This window comes from Camelus bactrianus, unplaced genomic scaffold (genome assembly GCF_048773025.1).
Source record: "Camelus bactrianus isolate YW-2024 breed Bactrian camel unplaced genomic scaffold, ASM4877302v1 HiC_scaffold_44, whole genome shotgun sequence".
NCBI classification, from domain to species: domain Eukaryota; kingdom Metazoa; phylum Chordata; class Mammalia; order Artiodactyla; family Camelidae; genus Camelus; species Camelus bactrianus.
Window position 1 is genome coordinate 6,857,127 of NW_027413960.1, and position 24,479 is coordinate 6,881,605.

Below are 24,479 nucleotides of genomic sequence, written 5' to 3' on the forward strand. Positions count from 1 at the left end.
AACTCCCCTTTTATATGTATGAAGTGTAATTTGCAACTGAAATGAAAATCTGTATTCCCAACAAGCTAGGTGAAGGACGGCTTTCACACACACTTACCTCTCAGAACTGAGCATGTGGAGAAATGTTCGTTCACCTAGCACAATGGGAACGCTTTGCAAGTGAAAAATTTATTCTGGTTTCTCAGTCTGTTTCCTAGTGCCTGTTTGAAATTCCTGAAGTTTTCACTGTAAAACCGTGTTGGAGCTAGGTCCTCCCCATACAAATGTATGAAGTGTATTTTGCAACTGAAGAGAAACTTTGTGTTCCCAAAAAACAAGTTGAAGTTCGGCTTTTACACACACTAATCTCTCAAAACTGAACATGTGGTGAGACAATCGTTCATCTAGCACAAAGGGAACCGGTTTCAGCGGAAATTTTTTTTTTGATTTCTCAGTCTGTTTCCTAGTGCCGGTTTGAAGTTCCTGCAGTTTTCACTATAAAACCGATTTGCTGTTAGTACCAACCCATTTACATATATGAAATGTAGTTTGCAACTGAAATGGAAATTTGTATTACCAACAAGCTAGATGATGTACGGCTTTCACACACACATATCTCTCAGAACTGAGCATGTGGAGAGACGTTCGTTCATCTAGCACAAATTGGAACTTTTTGCAGGAGAAACTTTTACTCTGGTTCTCGGTCTGTTTCGTAGTGACGGTTTGAAGTTCCTGCAGTTTTCACTGTAAAACCCAGTTGGTGCTAGTACTTCCCCATATATATGTATGGATTGTAGTTTGCAATTGAGAAGAATCTTTGTGTTACCAACAACCTAGGTGAAGAATGGCTTCCTCACACACTTATCTCTCAGAACTGAGCATGTGGAGAGACGTTCGTTCACATAGCAAAAAGGGAAGAGGTTGCAGGAGAAACTGTTTCTCTGGGTTCTGAGTCTGTTTCCTAGTGCCGGTTTGAAGTTCCTGCAGTTTTCACTGTAAAATCGTGTTGGAGCTAGTACCTCCCCATATATATGTAAGGATTGTAGATTGCAACTGAAAAGAATCTTTGTGTTCCCAACAAGTTAAGTGGAGGACGGCTTTCACACACACTTATCTCTCAGAACTGAGCATGTGGAGAGACATTCGTTCACCTAGCACAAAGGGAATGGTTTGGAGGAGAAACTTTTACTCTGGGTTCTAAGTCTGTTTCCTATTGCAGTTATGAAGTTCCTGCAGTTTTCACTGTAAAACCGAGTTGGAGCTAGTACCTCCCCATATATATGTACGGATTGTAGTTTGCAATTGAAAAGATACTTTGCGTTCTCAACAAGCTAGGTGAAGGATGGCTTTCACACACACTTATCTCTCAGAACTGAGCATGTGGACAGACGTTCGTTCATGTAGCACAAAGGGAAAGGGTTGAAGGGGAAACTTGTTCTCTGGTTTCTCAGTCAGTTTCCGAGTGCCGGTTTGAAGTTCCTGCAGTTTTCACAGTAAAACCGATTTGGAGATTATACCTCCCCATATATGTTTGCAGTGTAGTTTGCAACTGAAAAGAAACTTTGTGTTCCCAACAAGCTAGGTGAAGTACGGCTTTCACACACACTTATCTCTCAGAACTGAGCATGTGGAGAGATGTTCGTTCATCTAGCACAATGGGAACGGGTAGCAGGAGAAACTGTTACTATGGTTTCTCAGTCTGTTTCCTAGAGCCGGTTTGAAGTTCCTGCATTTTTCACTATAAAAACGATTTGGAGATTATACCTCCCCATATATTTATAAATTGTAGTTTGCAACTAGAAGAATCTTTGTGTTCCCAACAAGCTAGGTGAAGGACGGCATTCAGACACACTTATCTCTCAGAACTGAGCATGTGGAGAGAATTTCGTTCATCTAGCACAATGGGAACGGGTGGAAGGGGAAATTTTACTCAGCTTTCTCAGTCCGTTTCCTAGTGCCGCTTTGAAGTTCCTTCAGCTTTCACTGTAATACCGATATGAGCTATTACCTCCCCATATATATGAATGGAGTGTAGTTATCAACTGAAAAGAAACTTTGTGTTCCAAACAAGCTACGTGAAGAACGGCTTTCACACACACTTATTTATCAGAACTGAGCATGCGGAGTGACTTTCGTTCACCTAGCACAAAGGGAACGGGTTGCAGGAGAAAATTTTACTCTAGGTTCTGAGTCTGTTTCCAAGTTCCGGTTTTGAGTTCCTGCAGTTTTCACTGTAAAACCGAGTTTGAGCTTGTACCTCCCCATATATATGTATGGAGGGATGTTTTCAACTGAAAAGAAACTTTGTTTTCCCAACAAGCTAGGTGAAGGACGGCTTTCACACACAATTATCTCTCAGAACTGAGCATGTGGAGAGACGTTCGTTCCTCTAGCACAAATGGAACGGGTTGTAGGGGAAATTTTACTAAGCTTTCTCAGTCTGTTTCCTAGTGCTGTATTGAAGTTCCTGCAGTTTTCACTGTAAAACAGATATGAGCTAATATCTCCCCATATATATGTATGGATTGTAGTTTGCAATTGAGAAGAAACTTTGTGTTCCCAACAACCTAGTAGAAGTATGGCTTCCACACACACTTATCTGTCAGAAATGAGTATGTGGAGAGACTTTCGTTCACCTAGCAATATGGGAAGAGGTTGCAGCAGAAACTTTTACTCTGGTATCCCAGTCAGTTTCTAAGTGCTGGTTTGAAGTTCCTGCAGTTTTCACTGTAAAACCGATTTGAGCTCTTACCTCCCCATATATATGTATGGAGTGTAGTTTGCAACTGAATAGAAACTTTGTGTTCCCAACAAGCTAGGTGAAGGACGGCTTACACACACACTTATCTCTCAAAACTGAGCATGTGGAGAGACGTTCGTTCATCTAGCTCAAAATGGAACGTTTTGCAGGAGAAACTTTTACTCTGGTTTCTCAGTCTGTTTCCTAGTGCCGGTTTGAAGTTCCTGCAGTTTTCACTGTAAAACCGAGTTGGAGTTAGTACCTCCCCATATATATATATTGAATGTAGTTTGCTACTGTAAAAGAAACTTTGTCTTCATAACAAGCAAGATGAAGGACGGCTTTCACACACACTTATCTCTCAGAACTGAGCATGTGGAGAAAAGTTCGTTCACCTAGCACAAAGGAACGCTTTGCACGTGTAAAATTTACTCTGGTTTCTTAGTCTGTTTCCTAGTGCCGGTTTGAAATTCCTGCAGTTTTCACTGTAAAACCGTGTTCGAGCTAGGTCCTCCCCATATAAATGTATGGAGTGTAGTTTGCAACTGAAGAGAAACTTTGTGTTCCGAAAAAACAAGGTGAAGTTCGGCTTTTACACACTCTAATCTCTCAGAACTGAACATGTGGAGAGACGATCGTTCATCTAGCACAAAGGGAACGGGTTGCAGCGGAAACTGTTTTTTTGGTTTCTCAGTCTGTTTCCTAGTGCCGGTTTGAAGCTCCTGCAGTTTTCACTGTAAAACCCAGTTGGTGCTAGTACCTCCCCATATATATGTATGTATTGTAGTTTGCAATTGAGAAGAATCTTTGTGTTCCCAACAACCTAGGTGAAGAATGGCTTCCTCACACACTTATCTCTCAGAACTGAGCATGTGGAGAGACGTTCGTTCACATAGCAAAAAGGGAAGAGGTTGCAGGAGAAACTGTTACTCTGGGTTCTGAGTCTGTTTCCTAGTGCCGGTTTGAAGTTCCTGCAGGTTTCACTGTAAAATCGTGTTGGAGCTAGTACCTCCCCATATATATATAAGGATTGTAGATTGCAACTGAAAAGAATCTTTGTGTTCCCAGCAAGTTAAGTGGAGGACGGCTTTCACACACACTTGTCTCTCAGAACTGACCATGTGGAGAGACGTTCGTTCACCTAGCACAAAGGGAATGGTTTGGAAGAGAAACTTTTACTCTGGGTTCTAAGTCTGTTTCCTATTGCAGTTATGAAGTTCCTGCAGTTTTCACTGTAAAACCGAGTTGGAGCTAGTACCTCCCCATATATATGTACGGATTGTAGTTTGCAATTGAAAAGATACTTTGCGTTCTCAACAAGCTAGGTGAAGGATGGCTTTCACACACACTTATCTCTCAGAACTGAGCATGTGGACAGACGTTCGTTCATGTAGCACAAAGGGAAAGGGTTGAAGGGGAAACTTGTTCTCTGGTTTCTCAGTCAGTTTCCTAGTGCCGGTTTGAAATTCCTGCAGTTTTCACAGTAAAACCGATTTGGAGATTGTACCTCCCCATATATGTTTGCAGTGTAGTTTGCAACTGAAAAGAAACTTTGTGTTCCCAACAAGCTAGGTGAAGTACGGCTTTCACACACACTTATCTCTCAGAACTGAGCATGTGGAGAGATGTTCGTTCATCTAGCACAATGGGAACGGGTAGCAGGGGAAACTGTTACTATGGTCTCAGTCTTTTTCCTAGAGCCGGTTTGAAGTTCCTGCATTTTTCACTATAAAAACGATTTGGAGATTATACCTCCCCATATATTTATAAATTGTAGTTTGCAACTAGAAGAATCTTTCTGTTCCCAACAAGCTAGGTGAAGGACGGCTTTCAGACACAGTTATCTCTCAGAACTGAGCATGTGGAGAGAATTTCGTTCATCTAGCTCAAAGGGAACGGGTGGAAGGGGAAATTTTACTCAGCTTTCTCAGTCCGTTTCCTAGTGCCGCTTTGAAGTTCCTTCAGCTTTAACTGTAATACCGATATGAGCTATTACCTCCCCATATATATGAATGGAGTGTAGTTATCAACTGAAAAGAAACTTTGTGTTCCAAACAAGCTACATGAAGAACGGCTTTCACACACAATTATTTATCAGAACTGAGCATGCGGAGTGACGTTCGTTCACCTAGCACAAAGGGAACGGGTTGCAGGAGAAAATTTTACTCTGGGTTCTGAGTCTGTTTCCTAGTTCCGGTTTTAAGTTCCTGCAGTTTTCACTGTAAAACCGAGTTGGAGCTAGTACCTACCCATATATATGTATGGAGTGTAGTTGGCAACGGAGAAGAATCTTTGTGTTCCTAACAAGCAAGCTGAAGGACGACTTTCACATACACTTAACTCTCAGAACTGATCATGTGGAGAGACGTTCGTTCACTTAGCAGAAAATGGAATGTTTTGCAGGAGAAACTTTTATTCTGGTTTCTCGTTTTGTTTCCTAGTGCCGGTATGAATTTCCAGCAGTTTACACTGTAAAACAGTGTTGGAGCTAGGACCACCTTATATATATTTATGGAGTGTAGTTTGCAACTGAAAAGAATCTTTGTGTTCCTAACAAGCTAGTTGAAGAACGGCTTTTACACACACTTATCCCTCAGATCTGAGCATGTGGAGAGACGTTCGTTCACCTAGCACAAAGGGAACGGGTTGCAGGAGAAACATTTACTCTGGGTTCTGAGTCTGTTTCCTAGTTCCGGTTTTAAGTTCCTGCAGTTTTCACTGTAAAACCGAGTTGGAGATTATACCTCCCCACATATGTATGCAGTGTAGTATTCAACTGGAAGAATCTTTGTGTTCCCAACAAGCTAGGTGAAGAACGGCTTTCACACATACTTATCTCTCAGAACTGAGCATGCCGAGTGACGTTCTTTCACGTAGCTCAAATGGAACGGGTTGCAGGAGAAACTTTTCTCTGTGTTCTGAGTCTGTTTCCTAGTGCCGGTTTGAATTTCCTTCAGTTTTCAGTGTAAAACCTTGTTGGAGCTAATACCTCCCCTTATATATGTATGGAATGTAGTTTGCAACTGAAATTAAACTTTGTGTTCCCAACAAGCTAGGTGAAGAAAGGCTTTCACACCCACTTATCTCTCAGAACTGAGCATGTGGAGAGACGTTCGTTCATCTAGCACAGAGGGTACGGGTTGAAGGGGAAATTTTACTAAGCTTTCTCAGTCTGTTTCCTTCTGCCGTATTGAAGTTCCTGCAGTTTTCACTGTAAAATCGATTTGAGCAAGTACTACCGCATATATATTTATGGAATGTAGTTTGCAACTGAAAAGAAACTTTGTGTTCCCGCCAAGCTAGTTGAAGAATGGCTTTCATACACAATTATCTTTCAGAACTGAGCAAGTGGAGAGACGTTCATTCATCTAGCACAAAATGGAATCTTCTGCAGGAGAAACTTTTACTCTGGATTCTCAGGCTGTTTCCTGGTGCCGGTATGAAGTTCCTGCATTTTTCACTGTAAAACAGAGTTGGAGCTTGTCCCTCCCCATATATATATATGGAGTGTAGATTGCTTCTGAGAAGAAACTTTGTGTTCTTAAAAAGCAAGTTGAAGGACGGCTTTCACACACACTTATCTCTCAAATCTGAGCATGTGGAGAGACGTTCGTTCACCTATGACAAACGGAATATTTACAGGAGAAACATTTACTCTGTGTACTGAGAATTTTCCTAGTGCTGGTTTGAATTTCCTGCAGTATTCACTGTAAAACCGTGTTGGAGATTATACCTCCCCATATATTTATGCAGTGTAGTTTGCAACTGAGTGAATCTTTGTGTTCCCAACAAGCTAGTTTGAGGACGCCTTCAACCACACTTACCTCTCAGAACTGAGCATGTGGAGAGACGTTCGTTCATGTAGCACAAAGGGAACGGGTTGCAGGGGAAACTTGTTCTCTGGTTTCTCAGTCAGTTTCCTAGTGCTGGTTTGAAGTTAATGCAGTTTTCACTGTAAACCCGAGTTGGAGTTTATACCTCTCCATATATGTATGCCGTGTAGTTTGCAACTGAAAGAATCTTTGTGTTCCCAACAAGCTAGGTGAAGGACGGCTTTCACAAACACTTATCTCTTAGAAGTGAGCATGTGGAGAAACGTTCGTTCATCTAGCACAAATGGAACTGGTGGGAGGGGAAATTATACTCAGCTTTCTCAGTCCGTTTCCTAGAGCCGGTTAGAATTTCTTACAGTTTTCACTGTAAATTCGATTTGAGCTAATACCTCCCCAATATATATGAATGGAGTGTAGTTAGCAACTGAAAAGAAACTTTGTATTCTCAACAAGCTAGGTGAAGGACGGCTTTCACACACACTTATCTCTCATAACAGAGCATGCGGAGTGACGTTCGTTCACCTAGCACAAACGGAATGGGTTGCAGGAGAAACTTTTACTCTGGGTTCTGAGTCTGTTTCCTAGTGCCGGTTTGAAGTTCCTGCAATTTTCACTGTAAAACCGTGTTGGAGCTATTATCTCCCCATATATAAGTATGGAGTTTAGTTTGCAACTGAAAAGAAACTTTGTGTTCCAAACAAGCTAGGTGAAGTCGGCTTTCACACCCACTTATCTCTCAGAACTGAGCATGTGGACAGACGTTCGTTCAGCTAGCACAAAGGGAACGGGTTGCAGGAGAAACTTTTACTCTGGTTTCTCATTCTGTTTCCTAGTGCCGGTATGAAGTTCCTGCAGTTTTCACTGTAAACATAGTTGGAGCTAGTAACTCCCCATTTATATGTATGAAGTGTAATTTGCAACTGAAATGAAAATTTGTATTCCCAACAAGCTAGGTGAAGGACGGATTTCACACACACTTTTCTCTCAGAACAGAGCATGTGGAGAAAAGTTCGTTCACCTAGCACAAAGGAACGCTTTGCAAGTGTAAATTTTACTCTGGTTTCTTAGTCTGTTTCCTAGTGCCGGTTTGAAGTTCCTGCAGTTTTCACTGTAAAATCGTGTTGGAGCTAGTACCTCCCCATATATATGTAAGGATTGTAGATTGCAACTGAAAAGAATCTTTGTGTTCCCAACAAGTTAAGTGGAGGACGGCTTTCACACACACTTGTCTCTCAGAACTGAGCATGTGGAGAGACGTTCGTTCACCTAGCACAAAGGGAATGGTTTGGAGGAGAAAGTTTTACTCTGGGTTCTAAGTCTGTTTCCTATTGCAGTTATGAAGTTCCTGCAGTTTTCACTGTAAAACCGAGTTGGAGCTAGTACCTCCCCATATATATGTACGGATTGTAGTTTGCAATTGAAAAGATACTTTGCGTTCTCAACAAGCTAGGTGAAGGATGGCTTTCACACACACTTATCTCTCAGAACTGAGCATGTGGACAGACGTTCGTTCATGTAGCACAAAGGGAAAGGGTTGAAGGGGAAACTTGTTCTCTGGTTTCTCAGTCAGTTTCCGAGTGCCGGTTTGAAGTTCCTGCAGTTTTCACAGTAAAACCGATTTGGAGATTATACCTCCCCATATATGTTTGCAGTGTAGTTTGCAACTGAAAAGAAACTTTGTGTTCCCAACAAGCTAGGTGAAGTACGGCTTTCACACACACTTATCTCTCAGAACTGAGCATGTGGAGAGATGTTCGTTCACCTAGCACAATTTGAACGGGTAGCAGGAGAAGCTGTTACTATGGTCTCAGTCTGTTTCCTAGAGCCGTTTTGAAGTTCCTGCATTTTTCACTATAAAAACGATTTGGAGATTATACCTCCCCATATATTTATAAATTGTAGTCGGCAACTAGAAGAATCTTTCTGTTCCCAACAAGCTAGGTGAAGGACGGCTTTCAGACACACTTATCTCTCAGAACTGAGCATGTGGAGAGAATTTCGTTCATCTAGCACAAAGGGAACGGGTGGAAGGGGAAATTTTACTCAGCTTTCTCAGTCCGTTTCCTAGTGCCGCTTTGAAGTTCCTGCAGCTTTCACTGTAATACCGATATGAGCTATTACCTCCCCATATATATGAATGGAGTGTAGTTATCAACTGAAAAGAAACTTTGTGTTCCAAACAAGCTACGTGAAGAACGGCTTTCACACACACTTATTTATCAGAACTGAGCATGCGGAGTGACGTTCGTTCACCTAGCACAAAGGGAACGGGTTGCAGGAGAAACTTTTACTCTGGGTTCTGAGTCTGTTTCCTAGTTCCGGTTTTAAGTTCCTGCAGTTTTCACTGTAAAACCGAGTTGGAGCTAGTACCTACCCATATATATGTATGGAGTGTAGTTGGCAACGGAGAAGAATCTTTGTGTTCCTAACAAGCAAGGTGAAGGACGACTTTCACATACACTTAACTCTCAGAACTGATCATGTGGAGAGACGTTCGTTCACTTAGCAGAAAATGGAATGTTTTGCAGGAGAAACTTTTATTCTGGTTTCTCGTTTTATTTCCTAGTGCCGGTATGAATTTCCAGCAGTTTACACTGTAAAACAGTGTTGGAGCTAGGACCACCCTATATATATTTATGGAGTGTAGTTTGCAACTGAAAAGAATCTTTGTGTTCCTAACAAGCTAGTTTAAGGACGGCTTTTACACACATTTATCCCTCAGATCTGAGCATGTGGAGAGACGTTCATTCACCTAGCACAAAGGGAATGGTTTGGAGGAGAAACTTTTACTCTGGTTTCTCAGTCTGTTTCCGAGAGCCGGTTTGAAATTCCTGCAGTTTTCACTGTAAAACCGAGTTGGAGATTATACCCCCCCACATATGTATGCAGTGTATTATTAAACTGGAAGAATCTTTGTGTTCCCAACAAGCTATGTGAAGGACGGCTTTCACACACACTTATCTCTCAAAACTGAGCATGTGGAGTGACGTTCGTTCATCTAGCTCAAAATGGAACGTTTTGCAGGAGAAACTTTTACTGTGGATTCTCAGTCTGTTTCCTAGTGCCGGTTTGAAGTTCCTGCAGTTTTCACTGTAAAACCGAGTTGGAGCTAGTACCTCCCCATATATATATATGGAATGTAGTTTGCTACTGTAAAAGAAACTTTGTCTTCATAACAAGCAAGATGAAGGACGGCTTTCACACACACTTATCTCTCAGAAATTAGCATGTGGCGAGACGTTCATTCCTCTAGCACAATGGGAACGGGTTGCAGGGGAAACTTTTAATCTGGTTTCTCATTCAGTTTCCTAGTGCCGGTATGAAGTTCCTGCAGTTTTCACTGTAAACAGAGTTGGAGCTAGTAACTCACCATTTATATGTATGAAGTGTAATTTGCAACTGAAATGAAAATTTGTATTCCCAACAAGCTAGGTGAAGGACGGCTTTCACACACACTTATCTCTCAGAACTGAGGATGTGGAGAAAACTTCTTTCACCTAGCACAAAGGAACGCTTTGCAAGTGTAAAATTTACTCTGGTTTCTTTGTCTGTTTATTAGTGCCGGTTTGAAATTCCTGCAGTTTTCACTGTAAAACCGTGTTGGAGCTAGGTCCTCCCCATATAAATGTATGGAGTGTAGTTTGCAACTGAAGAGAAACTTTGTGTTCCCAAAAAACAAGGTGAAGTTCAGCTTTTACACACTCTAATCTCTCAGAACTGAACATGTGGAGAGACGATCGTTCATCTAGCACAAAGGGAACGGGTTGCAGCGGAAACTGTTTTTTTGGTTTCTCAGTCTGTTTCCTAGTGCCGGTTTTAAGTTCCTGCAGTTTTCACTGTAAAACCGATTTGGAGCTAGTACCTCCCCATTTACATATATGAAGTGTAGTTTGCAACTGAAATGAAAATTTGTATTACCAACAAGCTAGGTGATGTACGGCTTTCACACACACATATCTCTAAGAACTGAGCATGTGGAGAGACGTTCGTTCACCTAGCACAAAGGGAACGGGTTGCAGGAGAAACTTTTACTCTGGGTTCTGAGTCTGTTTCCTAGTTCCGGTTTTAAGTTCCTGCAGTTTTCACTGTAAAACCGAGTTGGAGATTATACCTCCCCATATATATATATGGAGTGTAGATTGCTTCTGAGAAGAAACTTTGTGTTCTTAAAAAGCAAGTTGAAGGACGGCTTTCACACACACTTATCTCTCAAATCTGAGCATGTGGAGAGACGTTCGTTCACCTATGACAAAGGGAATATTTACAGGAGAAACATTTACTCTGTGTACTGAGAATTTTCCTAGTGCTGGTTTGAATTTCCTGCAGTATTCACTGTAAAACCGTGTTGGAGATTATACCTCCCCATATATTTATGCAGTGTAGTTTGCAACTGAGTGAATCTTTGTGTTCCCAACAAGCTAGTTTGAGGACGCCTTCAACCACACTTACCTCTCAGAACTGAGCATGTGGAGAGACGTTCGTTCATGTAGCACAAAGGGAACGGGTTGCAGGGGAAACTTGTTCTCTGGTTTCTCAGTCAGTTTCCTAGTGCCGGTTTGAAGTTAATGCAGTTTTCACTGTAAACCCGAGTTGGAGTTTATACCTCTCCATATATGTATGCAGTGTAGTTTGCAACTGAAAGAATCTTTGTGTTCCCAACAAGCTAGGTGAAGGACGGCTTTCACAAACACTTATCTCTTAGAAGTGAGCATGTGGAGAAACGTTCGTTCATCTAGCACAAATGGAACTGGTGGGAGGGGAAATTATACTCAGCTTTCTCAGTCCGTTTCCTAGAGCCGGTTAGAATTTCTTACAGTTTTCACTGTAAATTCGATTTGAGCTAATACCTCCCCAATATATATGAATGGAGTGTAGTTAGCAACTGAAAAGAAACTTTGTATTCTCAACAAGCTAGGTGAAGGACGGCTTTCACACACACTTATCTCTCATAACAGAGCATGCGGAGTGACGTTCGTTCACCTAGCACAAACGGAATGGGTTGCAGGAGAAACTTTTACTCTGGGTTCTGAGTCTGTTTCCTAGTGCCGGTTTGAAGTTCCTGCAATTTTCACTGTAAAACCGTGTTGGAGCTATTATCTCCCCATATATAAGTATGGAGTTTAGTTTGCAACTGAAAAGAAACTTTGTGTTCCAAACAAGCTAGGTGAAGTCGGCTTTCACACCCACTTATCTCTCAGAACTGAGCATGTGGACAGACGTTCGTTCAGCTAGCACAAAGGGAACGGGTTGCAGGAGAAACTTTTACTCTGGTTTCTCATTCTGTTTCCTAGTGCCGGTATGAAGTTCCTGCAGTTTTCACTGTAAACATAGTTGGAGCTAGTAACTCCCCATTTATATGTATGAAGTGTAATTTGCAACTGAAATGAAAATTTGTATTCCCAACAAGCTAGGTGAAGGACGGATTTCACACACACTTTTCTCTCAGAACAGAGCATGTGGAGAAAAGTTCGTTCACCTAGCACAAAGGAACGCTTTGCAAGTGTAAAATTTACTCTGGTTTCTTAGTCTGTTTCCTAGTGCCGGTTTGAAGTTCCTGCAGTTTTCACTGTAAAATCGTGTTGGAGCTAGTACCTCCCCATATATATGTAAGGATTGTAGATTGCAACTGAAAAGAATCTTTGTGTTCCCAACAAGTTAAGTGGAGGACGGCTTTCACACACACTTGTCTCTCAGAACTGAGCATGTGGAGAGACGTTCGTTCACCTAGCACAAAGGGAATGGTTTGGAGGAGAAAGTTTTACTCTGGGTTCTAAGTCTGTTTCCTATTGCAGTTATGAAGTTCCTGCAGTTTTCACTGTAAAACCGAGTTGGAGCTAGTACCTCCCCATATATATGTACGGATTGTAGTTTGCAATTGAAAAGATACTTTGCGTTCTCAACAAGCTAGGTGAAGGATGGCTTTCACACACACTTATCTCTCAGAACTGAGCATGTGGACAGACGTTCGTTCATGTAGCACAAAGGGAAAGGGTTGAAGGGGAAACTTGTTCTCTGGTTTCTCAGTCAGTTTCCGAGTGCCGGTTTGAAGTTCCTGCAGTTTTCACAGTAAAACCGATTTGGAGATTATACCTCCCCATATATGTTTGCAGTGTAGTTTGCAACTGAAAAGAAACTTTGTGTTCCCAACAAGCTAGGTGAAGTACGGCTTTCACACACAATTATCTCTCAGAACTGAGCATGTGGAGAGATGTTCGTTCACCTAGCACAATTTGAACGGTTAGCAGGTGAAACTGTTACCATGGTCTCAGTCTGTTTCCTAGAGCCGGTTTGAAGTTCCTGCATTTTTCACTATAAAAACGATTTGGAGATTATACCTCCCCATATATTTATAAATTGTAGTCGGCAACTAGAAGAATCTTTCTGTTCCCAACAAGCTAGGTGAAGGACGGCTTTCAGACACACTTATCTCTCAGAACTGAGCATGTGGAGAGAATTTCGTTCATCTAGCACAAAGGGAACGGGTGGAAGGGGAAATTTTACTCAGCTTTCTCAGTCCGTTTCCTAGTGCCGCTTTGAAGTTCCTGCAGCTTTCACTGTAATACCGATATGAGCTATTACCTCCCCATATATATGAATGGAGTGTAGTTATCAACTGAAAAGAAACTTTGTGTTCCAAACAAGCTACGTGAAGAACGGCTTTCACACACACTTATTTATCAGAACTGAGCATGCGGAGTGACGTTTGTTCACCTAGCACAAAGGGAACGGGTTGCAGGAGAAACTTTTACTCTGGGTTCTGAGTCTGTTTCCTAGTTCCGGTTTTAAGTTCCTGCAGTTTTCACTGTAAAACCGAGTTGGAGCTAGTACCTACCCATATATATGTATGGAGTGTAGTTGGCAACGTAGAAGAATCTTTGTGTTCCTAACAAGCAAGGTGAAGGACGACTTTCACATACACTTAATTCTCAGAACTGATTATGTGGAGAGACGTTCGTTCACTTAGCAGAAAATGGAATGTTTTGCAGGAGAAACTTTTATTCTGGTTTCTCGTTTTGTTTCCTAGTGCCGGTATGAAATTCCAGCAGTTTACACTGTAAAACAGTGTTGGAGCTAGGACCACCCTATATATATTTATGGAGTGTAGTTTGCAACTGAAAAGAATCTTTGTGTTCCTAACAAGCTAGTTGAAGGACGGCTTTTACACACACTTATCCCTCAGATCTGAGCATGTGGAGAGACGTTCGTTCACCTAGCACAAAGGGAACGGATTGCAGGAAAAACTTTTTCTCTGGGTTCTGAGTCTGTTTCCTAGTTCCGGTTTTAAGTTCCTGCAGTTTTCACTGTAAAACCGAGTTGGAGCTAGTACCTACCCATATATATGTATGGAGTGTAGTTGGCAACGGAGTAGAATCTTTGTGTTCCTAACAAGCAAGGTGAAGGACGACTTTCACATACACTTAACTCTCAGAACTGATCATGTGGAGAGACGTTCATTCACTTAGCAAAAAATGGAATGTTTTGCAGGAGAAACTTTTATTCTGGTTTCTCATTCTGTTTCCTAGTGCCGGTTGGAAGTTCCTGCAGTTTTTACTCTAAACCCGAGTTGTAGCTAGTACCTCCCCTTATATATGTATGGATTGTGGTTTGCAACTGAATAGAAACTTTCTGTTCCCAACAAGCTAGGTGAAGGAAGGCTTTCACACTCATTTATCTCTCAGATCTGAGCATCTGGAGAGACGTTCATTCATCTAGCACAAAGGGAACTGGTTGCAGGGGAATATTTTACTCTGGTTTCTCAGTGTGTTTCCTAGTGTCGGTTGGAAGTTCCTGCCGTTTTCTCTGTAAAACCGAGTTGGAGCTAGAACCTACCCATATATATGTACGGAGTGTAGTTTGCAACTGAGAAGAATCTTGGTGTTCCCAACAACCTAGGTGAAGGATTTCTTTCACAAAAAATTATCTCTCATAACTGAGCATGTGGAGAGACTTTCGTTCATGTAGCATAAAGGGAACGAGTTGCAGGGGAAAATTATTCTCTGGTTTCTCAGTCAGTTTCCTAGTGCCAGTTTGAAGTTCCTGCAGTTTTCACTGTAAAACCGATTTTGAGCTAGTACCTACCCATATATATTTATGGAGTGTAATTTGCAACTGAAAATACATTTTGTGTTCCCAACAAGGTAGGTGAAGGACGGCTTTCACACCCACTTTTCTCTCAGAACTGAGAATGTGAAGAGACTTTCATTCATCTAGCACAAAGGTAACGGTTTGCAGGGGAAATTTTACTAAACTTTCTCAGTCTCTTTCCTAATGCGGTATTGTATTTCCTGCAGTTTTGACTGTAAAACCGAAATGAGCTACTCCCTTCCCATATATATGTATGGAGTGTATTTTGCAACTGGAAAGAAACTTTGTGTTCTCAACAAGCTAGGTGAAGGACGGCTTTCACACACACTTATCTCTGTGAAATGAGCATGTGGAGAGACGTTCGTTCATGTAGCACAAAGGGAACGGGTTGAAGGGGAAACTTGTACCCTGGTTTCTCAGTCAGTTTCCTAGTGCCGGTTTGACGTTCCTGCAGTTTTCACTGTAAAACCCAGTTGGAGCTAGTACCTGCCCATATATATGTATGGAGAGTAGTTTGCAACTGAAAAGAAAGTATGTGTTCCCCACAAGCTAGGTGAAGGACGGCTTTTACAAACACATATCTCTCAGAACTGAGCATGTGGAGAGACGTTCGTTCATCCAGCACAAGTGGAACGGGTGGCAGGTGAAACTGTTACTGTGGGTTTTCAGTCTGTTTCCTAGAGCCGGTTTGAATTTCCTGCAGTTTTCACTGTAAAACCGAGTTGGAGCTAGTACCACCCCATATAAATGTATGAAGTGTAGTTTGCAACTGAAAAGAAACTTTGTGTTCCCAACAAGCTATGTGAAGTGCGGCTTTCACACACACTTATCTCTCAGAACTGAGCATTTGGAGAGACCTTCTTTCACCTAGGAAAAAGGGAACGCTTTACAGCAGAAACTTTTACTCTTGGTTCTGAGAAGGTTTCCTAGTGCCGGTTTCAAGTTCCTGCAGTTTTCACTGTAAAACCGAATTGGAGCTAGAACCTCCCCATATATATTTATGGAATGTAGTTTGCAACTGAAAAGAATCTTTGTGTTCCCAACAAGATTAGTGATGTACGGCTTTCACACACACTTATCTCTCAGAACTGAGAATGTGGAGAGACGTCCATTCGTCTAGCACAAAGGGAACGGGTTCCAGGGGAAAGTATTGTCTGGTTTCTCAATCTGTTTTCTAGTGCCGGTTTGAAGTTCCTGCATTTTTCACTGTAAACCCGGTTGGAGCTAGTACCTCCCCTTATATATGTATTGATCGTGGTTTGCAACTTAATAGAAACTTTGTGTTCCCAACAAGCTAGGTGAAGTAAGGTTTTCACACACATATATCTCTCAGATCTGAGCATCTGGAGAGACGTTCATTCATCTAGCACAAAGGGAACGGGTTGCAGGGGAAACTTTTACTCTGATTTCTCAGTGTGTTTCCTAGTGTCCGTTGGAATTTCCTGCAGTTTTCTCTGTAAAACTGAGTTTGAGCTAGTACCTAACCGTATATATTTATGGAGTGTAGTTTGCAACTGAGAAGTATCTTTGTGTTCCCAACAAGCTAGGTGAAGGACGGCTTTCACACACACTTATCTCTCAGAACTGAGCATGTGGAGAGACGTTCGTTCATCCAGCACAATGGGAACGGATAGCAGGGGAAACTGTTACTCTGGGTTCTCAGTCTGTTTCCTAGAGCCGGTCTGAAGTTCCTGCAGTTTTCACTGTAAAACCGAGTTGGAGCAAGTACCTCCCCTTATATATGTATGGAGTGTATTTCGCAACTGAAAAGAAACTTTGTGTTCCCAACAAGCTAGGTGAAGTGCGGCTTTCACACACACTTATCTCTCAGAAATGAGCATGTTGAGAGACATTCGTTCACCTAGGACAAAGGGAAAGGTTTACAGGAGAAAGTATTACTCTGTGTTCTGAGAATATTTCCTAGTGCCGGTTTCAAGTTCCTGCAGTTTTCACTCTAAAATCGAATTGGAGCTAGTATCTCCACATATATATTTATTGAGTGAAGTTTGCAACTGAAAAGAAACTTTGTGTTCCAAACAAGCTAGGTGAAGGACGGCTTTCACACACACTTATCTCTCAGAACTGAGCATGTGGAGAGAAGTTCATTCATCTACCACAAAGGGAACGGGATGCAGGGGAAACTATTCTCTGGTTTATCAATCTCTTTCCTAGTGCAGGTTGGAAGTTCCTGCAGTTTTAATTGTAAACGTGAGTTGGAGCTAGTATCTCCCCTTATATTTGTATGGATTGTGGTTTGCAACTGAATAGAAACTTTGTATTCCCTACAAGCTAATTGAAGTAAGGCTTTCACACACATATATTTCTCAGATCTGAGCATCTGGAGAGACGTTCATTCATTTAGCACAACGGGAAAGGTTTGCAGGGGAACATTTTACTCTGGTTTCTCAGTGTGTTTCCTAGTGTCGTTTGGAAGTTCCTGCAGTTTTGTCTGTAAAACCGAGTTGGAGCTAGTACGTCCCCATATATATGTATGGATTGTAGTTTGCAATTGAGAAGAATCTTTGTGTTCCCAACAACCTAGGTGAAGAATGGCTTCAACACACACTTACCTCTCAGAACTGAGTATGTGGAGAAACTTTCGTTCACATAGCAAAAAGGGAAGAGGTTGCAGGAGAAACTGTTTCTCTGGGTTCTGAGTCTGTTTCCTAGTGCCGGTTTGAAGTTCCTGCAGTTTTCACTGTAAAACCGAGTTGGAGCTAGTACCTATCCATATATATGTATGAAGTGTAGATTGCAACTGAAAGGAAACTTTGTGTTCCCAAAAAGCTATGTGAAGCACGGCTTTCACATACATATATCTCTCAGAAATTAGCATGAGGAGAGACGATCATTCACCTAGGACAAAGAAAAGCTTTACAGGTGAAACTTTTATTCTGGGTTCTGAGACTTTTTCCTAGTGCCGGTTTGAAGTTCCTGCAGTTTTCACTGTAAAACCGATTTTTTAGCTAGTACCACCCCATCTATATTTTTGGAGTGTAGTTTGCAAATGAAAAGAAACTTTGTGTTCCCAACAAGCTAGATGAAGGACGGCTTTCACACACACTTATCTCTTAGAACTGAGCATGTGGAGAGACGTTCATTCATCTAGCACAAATGGAACGGGTTGCAGGAAGAACTATTCTCTGGTTTCTCATTCTGTTTCCTAGTGCCGGTTGGAAGTTCCTGCAGTTTTGACTCTAAACCCGAGTTGTAGCTAGTACCTCCCCTTATATATGTATGGATTGTGGTTTGCAACTGAATAGAAACTTTCTGTTCCCAACAAGCTAGGTGAAGGAAGGCTTTCACACTCATTTATCTCTCAGATCTGAGCATCTGGAGAGACGTTCATTCATCTAGCACAAAGGGAACTGGTTGCAGCGGAATATTATACTCTGGTTTCTCAGTGTGTTTCCTAGTGTCGGTTGGAAGTTCCTGCCGTTTTCTCTGTAAAACCGAGTTGGAGCTAGAACCTACCCATATATATGTACTGAGTGTAGTTTGCAACTGAGAAGAATTTTGGTGTTCCCAACAAGCTAGGTGAAGGACGGCTTTCACACACAATTATCTCTCAGAACTGAGCATGTGGAGAGACTTTCGTTCATGTAGCATAAAGGGAACGAGTTTCAGGGGAAACTTGTTCTCTGGTTTCTCAGGCAGTTTTCTAGTGCCGGTTTGAAGTTCCTGCAGTTTTCACTGTAAAACCGAGTTGGAGCTAGTACCTCCCCATATATATATATTTATTGTAGTTTGCAACTGAAAAGAAAGTTTGTGTTCCCAACAAGCTAGGTGAAGGACGGCTTTTACACCCACTTATCTCTCAGAACTGAGCATGTGGAGAGACGTTCGTTCATCTAGCACAAAGGGAACGGGTTGCAGGGGAAATTTTACGAAGCTATCTCAGTTTGTTTCCTAGTGCCGTATACAAGTTCCTGCAGTTTTCACTGTACAATCGATTTGTGTTTTACCTCCCCATATATATGTATGGAGTGTAGTTTGCAACTGAAAGAATCTTTGGTTTAACGACAAGCTAGGTGAAGGACGCCTTTCACACACACTTACTTCTCAGAACTGAGCATGGGGAGAGACGTTCATTCATCTAGCATAAAGGAAACGGGTTGCAGGAGAAACTATTCTCTGGTTTCTCAATCTGTTTCCTAGTGCCGGTTTGAATTTCCTGCAGTTTTCACTGTAAAACCGATTTTGAGCTAGTACCTACCCATATATATATATGGAGTGCAGTTTGCAACTTAAAAGAAACTTTGTGTTCCCAACAAGCTTGATGATGGAATGTATCACACACATTTATCTCTGAGAACTGAGCATGTGGATAGACGTTCGTTCATCTAGCACAAAGGGAACGGGTTGAACGGAATATTTTATTCAGCATTCTCAATTTGTTTCCTTGTGCCGGATTGAAATTCCTGCTATTTTCTCTGTAAAACCGATTTGAGCTTGTACCTCCGCATGTATATTTATGGAGTGTATTTTGCAACTGAAAAGAAAATTTGTGTTCCCAGCATGCTATGTGAAGGACGGCTTTAACACACACTTATCTCTCAGAACTGAGCATTTGGAGAGACATTCGTTCATCTAACAGTTTGCAGTGAAATTTAACTAAGCTTTCTCAGTCTGTTTCCTAGTGCCTTATTGAAGTTCCTGCAGTTATCACTGTAAAACCGAGTTTGAGCTAGAACCTCCCCATTATATACATGGACTGTAATTTGCAACTGAAAAGAAACTTTGTGTTTCCAACAAGCTCTGTGAAGAATGGCTTTCACACACACTTATGTCTCAGAACTTAGCACTTGGAGAGACGTTCGTTCATTTAGAACAAAGGGAACGGGTTGCAGGAGAAACTTTTACTCTGGTATCTCAGTCTGTTTCCTAGTGGTGAATTGTATTTTCTGCAGTTTCTCTGTAAAACATTGTTGGAGCTAGTACGTCCCAATATATAGGTATGGAGTGGAGTTTGCAACTGAAAAGAAATTTTGTGTTTCCAACAAGCTAAGCAAAGGACGGCTTTCACCCTCAGTTATATTTCTGAACTGAGCATGTGGAGAGACGTTCGTTCGTCTAGCACAAAGTAAACGGTTTTCAGGATAAACTTTTACTCTGGTTTCTCAGCCTTTTTCCTAGTGCCGTTTTGAAGTTCCTGCAGTTTTCACTGTGAAACCCATTTGGAGCTAGTACAACCCCATATATATGTACGGATTGTAGTTTTCAAATGAAAAGAAACTTTGCGTTCTCAAAAAGTTAGGTGAAGGGCGGCTTTCACACACACTTGCCTCTCAGAACTAAGCATGTGGATAGACGTTCGTTCATGTAGCACAAAGGGAACGGGATGCAGGGGAAACTTGTTCTCTGGTTTCTCAGTCAGTTTCCTAGTGCCAGTTTGAAGTTCCTGCAGTTTTCACTGTAAAACCGATTTTGAGCTAGTACCTACCCATATATATTTATGGATTGTAGTTTGCAGCTGAAAATAAATTTTGTGTTCCCAACAAGGTAGGTGAAGGATGGCTTTCACACCCACTTTTCTCTCAGATCTGAGAAAATGGAGAGACTTTCATTCATCTAGCACAAAGGTAACGGTTTGCAGGGGAAATTTTACTAAATTTTCTCAGTCTCTTTTCTAATGCTGTATTGTATTTCCTGCAGTTTTGACTGTAAAACCGAAATGAGCTACTCCCTTCCCATATATATGTATGGAGTGTATTTTGCAACTGGAAAGAAACTTTGTGTTCTCAACAAGCTAGGTGAAGGACGGCTTTCACACACATTTATTTCTGAGAAATGAGCATGTGGAGAGACGTTCATTCATGTAGCAAAAAGGGAACGGGTTGCAGGGGAAACTTGTACCCTGGTTTCTCAGTCAGTTTCCTAGTGCCGGTTTGACGTTCCTGCAGTTTTCACTGTAAAACCCAGTTGGAGCTAGTACATGCCCATATATATGTATGGAGAGTAGTTTGCAACTGAAAAGAAACTTTGTGTTCCCAAGAAGCTAGGTGAATCACAGCTTTCACACACACTTATCTCTCAGAACTGAGCATGTGGAGAGACGTTCGTTCATCCAGCACAAGTGGAACGGGTGGCAGGTGAAACTGTTACTGTGGGTTTTCAGTCTGTTTCCTAGAGCCGGTTTGAATTTCCTGCAGTTTTCACTGTAAAACCGAGTTGGAGCTAGTACCACCCCATATAAATGTATGGAGTGTAGTTTGCAACTGAAAAGAAACTTTGTGTTCCCAACAAGCTAGGTGAAGTGCGGCTTTCACACACACTTATCTCTCAGAACTGAGCATGTGTAGAGACCTTCTTTCACCTAGGAAAAAGGGAACGCTTTACAGGAGAAACTTTTACTCTTGGTTCTGAGAATATTTCCTAGTGCCGGTTTCAAGTTCCTGCAGTTTTCACTGTAAAACCGAATTGGAGCTAGAACCTACCCATATATATTTATGGAATGTAGTTTGCAACTGAAAAGAATCTTTGTGATCCAAACAAGATTAGTGATGTACGGCTTTCACACACACTTATCTCTCAGAACTGAGAATGTGGAGAGACGTTCATTCGTCTAGCACAAAGGGAGCGGGTTGCAGGGGAAAGTATTGTCTGGTTTCTCAATCTGTTTTCTAGTGCCGGTTTGAAGTTCCTACATTTTTCACTGTAAACCCGGTTGGAGCTAGTACATCCCCTTATATATGTATTGATTGTGGTTTGCAACTTAATAGAAACTTTGTGTTCCCAACAAGCTAGCTGAAGTAAGGCTTTCACACACATATATCTCTCAGATCTGAGCATCTGGAGAGACGTTCATTCATCTAGCACAAAGGGAACGGGTTGCAGGGGAAACTTTTACTATGGTTTCTCAGTGTGTTTCCTAGTGTCCGTTGGAATTTCCTGCAGTTTTCTCTGCAAAACTGTGTTGGAGCTAGTACCTAACTGTATATATTTATGGAGTGTAGTTTGCAACTGATAAGTATCTTTGTGTTCCCAACAAGCTAGTTGAAGGACGGCTTTCACACACACTTATTTCTCAGAACTGAGCATGTGGAGAGACCTTCGTTCATCCAGCACAATGGGAACGGATAGCAGGGAAACTGTTACTCTGGGTTCTCAGTCTGTTTCCTAGAGCCGGTCTGAAGTTCCTGCAGTTTTCACTGTAAAACCGAGTTGGAGCTAGTACCTCCCCTTATATATGTATGGAGTGTATTTCGCAACTGAAAAGAAACTTTGTGTTCCCAACAAGCTAGGTGAAGTGCGGCTTTCACACACACTTATCTCTCAGATGAGCATGTTGAGAGACGTTCGTTCACCTAGGACAAAGGGAAAGGTTTACAGGAGAAACTATTACTCTGTGTTCTGAGAATGTTTCCAAGTGCCGGTTTCAAGTTCCTGCAGTTTTCACTCTAAAATCGAATTGGAGCTAGTATCTCCACATATATATTTATGGAGTGAAGTTTGCAACTGAAAAGAAACTTTGTGTTCCAAAAAAGCTAGGTGAAGCACGGCTTTCACACACACTTTTCTCTCAGAACAGAGCATGTGGAGAGAAATTCATTCATCTACCACAAAGGGAATGGGATGCAGGGGAAACTATTCTCAGGTTTATCAATCTGTTTCCTAGTGCAGGATAGAAGTTCCTGCAGTTTTAATTGTAAACGTGAGTTGGAGCTAGTACCTCCCCTTATATATGTATGGATTGTGGTTTGCAACTGAATAGAAACTTTGTATTCCCTACAAGCTAATTGAAGTAAGGCTTTCACACACATATATCTCTCAGATCTGAGCATCTGGAGAGACGTTCATTCATCTAGCACAAAGGGAACGGTTTGCAGGGGAAACTTTAACTCTGGTTTCTCAGTGTTTTTCCTAGTGTGTGTTGGAAGTTCCTGCAGGTTTCTCTGTAAACTGATTTGGAGCTAGTACCTACCCATATATTTTTATGGAGTGTAGTTTGCATCTGAGGAGTATCTTTGTGTTTCCAACAAGCTAGGTGAAGGAAGGCTTTCAAACACACTTATCTCTCAGAATTGAGCATGGGGAGAGACTTTCGTTCACCTAGAACAAAATGAACGTGTTGCAGGAGAAACTGTTTATCTGGGTTCTGAGTGTGTTTCCTAGTGCCAGTTTGAAGTTCCTGCAGTTTTCACTGTAAAACCCATTTGGAACTATTACCACCCCATATAATTGTATGGAGTGTAGTTTGCTACTGAAAAGAAACTTTGCATTCTCAACAAGCTAGGTTAAGGATGGCTTTCACACACAATTATCTCTCAGAACTGTGCATGTGGAGAGACGTTCGTTCATGTAGCACAAAAGTGACGGGATGCAGGGGATACTATTCTCTGGTATCTCAATCTGTTTCCTAGTGCCTGTTTGAAGTTCCTGCATTTTTCACTGTAAAACCGCGATGGAGCTAGTACCAACCCATATATTTGTATGGATTGTAGTTGGCAACTTAAAAGAAATTTTGTGTTCCCAACAAGCAATTTGAAGTGCGGCTTTCACACAAACTTATCTCTCAGAACTGAGCATGTGGAGAGACGTACGTTCACCTAGGACAAATGGACGGTTTACAGGAGAAACTTTTACTCTGGGTTCTGAGATTCTTTCCTAGTGCCGGATTGAAGTTCCTGCAGTTTTCACTGTAAAGCCGACTTGGAGCTAGTACCTCCCCATATATACGTAAGGAATGTAGTTTGCAACTGAAAAGAAACTGTGTGTTCCCAAAAAGCTAGTTGAAGGACGGCTTTCACTCACACTTATCTCTCAGAACTGAGCAAGTGGAGAGACTTTCTTTCATCCAGCACAATGTTAACGGGTAGCTGGGGAAAGTGTTACTCCGGGTTCTCAGTCTGTTTCCTAGAGCCCGTTTGAAGTTCCTGCAGTTTTCACTGTAAATCCGAGTTGCAGCTAGTATCTCCCCATATGTATGTATGGAGTGTAATTTGCAACTGAAAAGAAACTTTGTGTTCCCAACAAGCAAGGTGAAGGGCGGCTTTCACACACACTTATCTCTCAGACCTGAGCATGTGGAGAGACGTTCGTTCACCTAGGACAAATGGACGGTTTACAGGAAAATCTTTTACTCTGGGTTCTGAGACTGCTTCCTAGTGCCAGTTTGAAGTTCCTGCAGTTTTCAGTGTAAAACCGTGTTGGAGCTAGTACCTCCCCATATATATTTATGGAGTGTAGTTTGCAACTTAAAAGAAACGTTGTGTTCCCAACAAGCTATGTGAAGGACGGCTTTCACACACACTTACCTCTTAGATCTGAGCATGTGGAGAGACGTTCGTTCATCCAGCACAAGTGGAACGGGTGGCAGGGGAAACTGTTACTGTGAATTTTCAGTCTGTTTCCTAGAGCCGGTTTGAATTTCCTGCAGTTTTCACTGTAAAACCGAGTTGGAGCTTGTACCACCCCATATAAATATATGGAGTGTAGTTTGCAACTGAAAAGAAACTTTGTGTTCCCAGCAAGCTATGTGAAGTGCGGCTTTCACACACACTTACCTCTCAGAACTGAGCATGTGGAGAGAACTTCGTTCACCTAGGAAAAATTGAACGGTTAACAGGAGAAATTTTTCCTCTTGGTTCTGAGAATGTTTCCTAGTGCCGGTTTCAAGTTCCTGCAGTTTTCACTGTAAAACAGAATTGGAGCTAGAACCTCCCCATATATATTTATGGAATGTAGTTTGTAACTGAAAAGTATCTTTGTGTTCCCAACAAGATTAGTGAAGTACGGATTTCACACACACTTATCTCTCAGAACTGAGCATGTGGAGAGACGTTCATTCATCTACCACAACGGGAGAGTGCTGCAGGGGAAAGTATTGTCTGGCTTCTCAA